Source organism: Achroia grisella, unplaced genomic scaffold, assembly GCF_030625045.1.
Source record: "Achroia grisella isolate CSIRO2021 unplaced genomic scaffold, CSIRO_AGI_Agris_v1 utg95470, whole genome shotgun sequence".
Classification (NCBI taxonomy): domain Eukaryota; kingdom Metazoa; phylum Arthropoda; class Insecta; order Lepidoptera; family Pyralidae; genus Achroia; species Achroia grisella.
This window is the reverse complement of record NW_026713074.1, coordinates 70,816-77,073: the sequence shown is the minus strand read 5'-3', so window position 1 is coordinate 77,073 and position 6,258 is coordinate 70,816. Positions and strand designations below refer to the sequence as shown.

Below are 6,258 nucleotides of genomic sequence, written 5' to 3'. Positions count from 1 at the left end.
TCATTTTAAAGTATTTAAATTTAAGAGTTAGGCAGTTGTTTTTTAAAATTGAGTAAGAAATAAATTAGGCTAAAATATATACATAAAAATGTATATTTTTCTAAAGCACATAATAACATCATTTTATCAGTGACAATCCAATAACAAATTACCACAAAAAAATTTATACTTTGACTGTTTAACTTAATTTTAAATCGTGATCGGTTCATATACATTTTTATATATTTCTCTGTCTTTCTTTCCTTTTCTATTTTTATAACCACAATAGACACTGAAATTTTTCTTTATTTCTATTTTAAACTGTGTAAAATAGATTAACTATCATCAGAGACAAAATATTAACTTTTCTGTTATGAAGTTATTTTCTATGAATTCCTAAAGTTATTTTCTAACCTTAATGTAATAATATCTGTTCCAGGTACAGATACGTGTCCCATGAAATCAGTCGTCAGACGCATCGGGCAACAACTATTCTCAGCACTCAGTACTAAAGGCCTCGCTATGCTTGTCAACCACGGGATAGCAGAAGAAAAGGTAACATTTCTAAGATGACATCTGAAATCATAGAATATCAACACGACTTTTTATAACAGAATAAAATATTAGTGTATAAATTTAAATAACGCATGTAGCGTTATTTAAATTTATACACAAAAAAAGACGAATACTTATGTCCAGCACCTATTGATGGAATGTGATAGGAATTGAGCTGAGAGGGAAGTATTTATTAAAACTTTTGAAATTAACAAATTTGATGTGGGTATTGCTCAGAGCACACTACAAGCCTCTTTTTCTGAAATTGCACTTTGTTTGTGTGCTCCGATATAAACAATTTAAGGAATAGATCACTCTGTCGGTAATTATTCAATTTTAATTTAGTATTTTTAAGATTTGTTATATTTAAGTTTGATATAATGGTGTTGACATGTATTGTAACAAAATCCCTATAATAAATTTAGATAAAAAACCAAAAACAGTATAGATATTTATGTATTCACAAAATAGTTATATTAAAGCAACCACACTACATATTACCACATATAAGTCATAAGCTTTCATTTAATTATCCAGGAACAGTTTTACACTGAGCTGCAAATATTGAAATAGAGCAAGTAAAAAAACACGTATATAATCTAGACTTAATTTTATTTACAGTTAAAAGCAATGTATTCAGACTTGATAACTTTGCGCTTTACCGGAAGGATGTCAAGCACAGTATCTACGAAAACCAATAGTAACCACGGCTACTTGCGACCCGGAATGGAACAGTTTGATACGACTAAAAAGGTAAATTTAGAAGTTTTATGAAAAAACGACAGACGTACTTAAATCCGGTTATTAGCACAGTTTCTAAAATGTAACATGCGACTGTTGATATAATGCCTAACATATAAATTGATTAAGAAACAGATGAAAGACGCCACTACTGTCATCATAACTAAAACGCTTTGCAATCGAAAGGATTGCAAATCGTTACTATATTAACGAAAACAACGTACAGCCAAAATATACTTCTATTTGGCTTATAGTGAAAATAATCTAATAAAAACAAATATCAAGTTAGTAATAATTCAACACACTCATTTTCATTACCAGTTTCCTTCGTTTATATGTAGATATATATTATATTATATCTAAAAATAGGTTGCTTGCCTGATAAATTTACTTAGGCCAATTGCCAAGGGTCACCAATTTATTATGACTTTAATAATAATATAAACTGATTTATTAAGACCTCAATACTTATAATAACTAAGTACCTAATAATAAATATAGTGTTACTTGCTTGATGCGTACAGAATTATCTTGAACAATCGTGACAAAGAAAATGGAAGACCACAAGCAGGCAGACAAACTTCAACAGTAAGAAGTTCTACACAATATTATTCAATTTCGAAAGTTACCGTCAGTCGGCGACGTAGTACTGTTAGATAACAGATTCTTAAAACGCTCTACCTGAGTTTTGGTGCCTAAAATGTTATGAAACATTGTGTAGTTACAGACATTATAAAATTAAACATATATATCAGTCAATAAGCTAAATTTAAAAGCAATCTTATAAAGCCACGACACGGGCTCTCTCACGCAATGTATAAACATCAAATATAAGTTGAAAAAAAAATTTACGATCAATTTATAAAGCATTAATATAGTATTTTTGAAACTAGTGATGAGAGTGATGTCAATGAAGTGTTATATATATGTCAATACTTTACAGTTATTATGAAAATACATTTCGGTTTTCATATAGATTGAGGTACCTACGTGCCTACTTATGACGTCTATCTGCATCTATTTCTAGTAGTTAAGACGTATGAATTTTTAAAAATAAATATACTAAAAAGGATCGTCGAACATTTCAGGAACTCCGTCACTGCTACAGCATTACCACCCTGTCACCAGCAACGATGCCAGCTCAAGAGGAAGTACCGGAATTCACAAAGCATGCGTTCCCGCTTGCCCATGACCTCACCAATCTATCCAAAGTACTATTGCAAGCTCTTGCCTACGCTTTCGGTAAGTACAAGACCTTGTATAAGGCTATGTGTTTTACTCATTATATACGAGTATATTATGAGTGTATTTCTATTCAACAATCAACAAAGTTTCAAGGCAAAACGTATAAGTGCGCTTTTTAAAAGTCATGCCGGAAAAAATTAAAGATTTATACTGCATAAAAAATACTATTTAGGGTTTTGAAACCGACATAAAAAAATCAAAGCACGGCGAGGGATTTTTATGTACAAAACTTCATAGAACGAATTTCACGGGAATTTTTCCGCGTAATATAATACATAGCAATTATAGAAATAGAAATAGAACTAGAAAAAGATAGATGATGTAAACTTGACTCAAATTTACATTATTACGCTTACTCTTAAATTATTTATTAATACAATACTAGTATCAATTGATTGGACGTGAAATATCACATATTATCAATGTATTACTAACAAATGGTATATTCAGTTGGACCAAACAAAAATATAGTAATCCCCCAACCTCTCGATAGACTAACTACTGCTACTGCTAAGAAAATTATCAATATTTTCTAAATGATATACACTACACATCCTATGTTGTTGTAGCCCACTCATGTATAAACGAATATCTCTTTTGGAAAGTATACACTCTATCTTGAGGAGATAAAAACCAAGAATATCCTTCAACTCTTGTCTCTCATGAGTCTAGGCAGCGAACTTTGAAAAAGAGCGAGCACATTAGATCTATGCAGGGCGCAGTGTCACAAATCTCAGAACCTGACAATAGCCCAAAACCCCCAATAAAAAAACAATATATGTATAGATATATGAGCGGGATACGTAATTAATACGTAACTTACTAATCATATTATGTAGGTATAATAATCTACATACGTTTCATAATTGCATCACCTTCGATTGTTTATGTCGATGTAACAATTATTATTTCAGAATGATATAACTATAGAATCATATTTCAATGTGTTGCATAATTTCTATTTTTATTAGCAAACATCTAATCATAATAATAATTTATGCATAATTCCATTCTTATCTATGTGTGTTCTTATGTTAAGTAGATAATAGAAAGAGGTGTAGATGATACTGTTTAAGCTATAATAATTAAAATTTATACAGAAAATAATTCAATGCAGGATACTATTACTATATACTACCATTAACAGAGAATTTAACATTATCTACAGATGTAAAATGAAAAGTTGAAAAGTTTGTAAGAAATTCTGATTCAACTTGATTCAAGGGATAAATATAGGAGTATATTTGCCTTTTTTAGTGTCTATTCCCTGCTGATGTTTATGTTCACTATTCCAAGGCTCGAAAGTGTATACTAACACACGATCGCCCTGATGATAAGAGATCACTAAGATATTGCGCATCTCACTTTCGTGTGTTATTACAGGTCTTACGCCAGCTACGCTTCTAGCGTGTCACGCTGGTATGTTGGAAGAGAACGATAGTAACCCTTCTGCTATGCGACTGTTGTACTACCCGCCAGTTCCCCCCGAGGATGTTGGCCCGTGCTGCCAAGGTGACGCGGTGTCATACACGCGTTGCGGTGCTCACGCCGACTCTGGCACTTTTACACTGCTGGCCCAAGATTCTGAGGGCGGCCTAGAGGTAGGTGGCGATACTATACTATATATGTATAACTATACAAAACATATATGTATTATAAGGGAGATAATAGATATATTCAATACACAGGACAAATAAAAATATATTTCAAATAATTGACTATTCATATTTAATTAGCATATGGTATCAATGAATGAGCAATGACAAATAGAGCAAATAATAATAATATTATAATAAAAATATTTGGAGATAAAATATATAATTTATTTAATAAAAATAACGAAAATAAAAATATTATTCTAAAATGCCTTCTTTATCTCTGGGGTAACGGAGAAGTGTCTGTAGGTTGAGACACCTCCACGCTGGAAGAAACCGTAGATCGGGAATAACTTCATTTTCTTAGAATTCTCCTATACTACAATAAGAGGAGATACGTTTATAATATCTAATATAAGTAGAAAGTCATAATACATATGCTTTTTAAATTTTTCACTATTGAATTTCTTATTACATCATAATACATGTAAGATATGCTAATCACTACTCTACAAATGATTATCCAGTGTGTACTAACTCATATAATTTGCAGGTAAAATTGAACGGAAGTGATAAGTGGCAAGCCGTGGGACACCTGCCCGGGGCTATCTTGGTACAGACCGGCCAGCTGCTTGCAGCTTGGACCACTAATATTCTACCAGCACTAGTGAGTAATCACATTTAAAATATTAATCACCAATAATGGAAAAAAACCTTTGGAGTAAATTCGTTGTTGTCATAATATCACTGCACTCAAATCTGTATAGCATATATTCGCTTTGCAAACTATAGTTTTGGTGAAGAGTGAGATGCAGTTATATTACAGGATGTGGACGCATAACATGTTAGTTAAGGGTTGCACGGACCTCATATGACGAAGTGATATCTGTGGTTCAAGTAACGGTTACTGCTTACCATTAGATGGGAAGCATTCCAATTAATTACAAATAAAAAAAACTTCATTATTTACAGTGTTCATATAAAACGTTATTCATTATTTAACTAGTACCTTTGGGCTTTAAAATTAGTCTCAAGGGCAGAATTCTAACGTCTTTTATTTGATGATTTTTCTTTTCATTTCATTTCTTTATTTTTGTTTTATATGATCAATGTTAAGGTAAAGTCCTTATATTCAGTTATAAACTGATCAATGATCTTGTTAATATATTTTTAAACTACTGAAATGTAATTAATGTGGAAAACAATGTTTAGTGTACATTAATCAGCAAAGTAAGTAATGTAATAACGTACCATTACAGATGCACCGCGTGGTCGTACCGTCAGGCACTTACGCGCGAGCCCGCGGCCGCCACTGCGTGGCCTTTTTCTGCCACCCCGACAAGGATGCCGCTCTGCCGACGCTGCCACTCCGCGCCGCCCCGATCCCCGAGCCCCCCACATTCACCCCCCACACCCACATCACCTTCCACCATCGGTTGCTCAACGCGGCTCACCACATTCAGAAACGTTTTCGGGAAACATATGCGTGACTAGCGCACGACAGCAAGGTGGAGAAAACGCCGTTGGCACGGCGACACACCGCGCCCTAATTCTGATATAAAGAATTATATAAAAAACAGCTAAATCCCGCGGTGCTGCCTGCGAGGAATAAGGAGATAAATTTACGTAGCTTTCTAAAGGAGCGAAATTTAACAAAAGTCAGCGAAATGAGTTATGAGTTTATCCATTACATACAAAGAGACAAAAAATATCAAATTTCTCCTCTCTTTATTACACAAAATTTGTGTGATCAGATCTTGATCAACGTCTGTGAAGAAACGATCCCAGTTTAATGAAATAATTTATTTATATATATATATATATACCTAATAATATAATATTTCATTAAAATGGGACTCGTTTCCTAATTTAAAACCTAATATTAATTGTTAAATGATACGTAAAATCTGTATTAACTATTGAGTATATTGTATTGAATGGCTTGTCGCCTATTACAAGTGCAGTGTATGTAATCCCCATTACATGGAGAGATGATCTCATATGTTGCACGCAGTCGATAGATGAGAGGCTGGCTCACTGAGTAGTTTTATAAGTAGGAAAAACTTATATTCACCAATGGCTAAAATTATAATGACATATAAAGACAAATTTGTAATAATCATACGTTTAAGTATAAAAATTA

The 6,258-nt window shown here is 32.7% G+C and overlaps 1 pseudogene; it reads left to right on the top strand.

Annotated features, from left to right (window-relative positions):
• Positions 1 to 422: 422 nt before the first annotated feature.
• LOC131854104 (uncharacterized) lies at positions 423 to 5,723 on the top strand (annotated as a pseudogene).
• Positions 5,724 to 6,258: the final 535 nt, after the last annotated feature.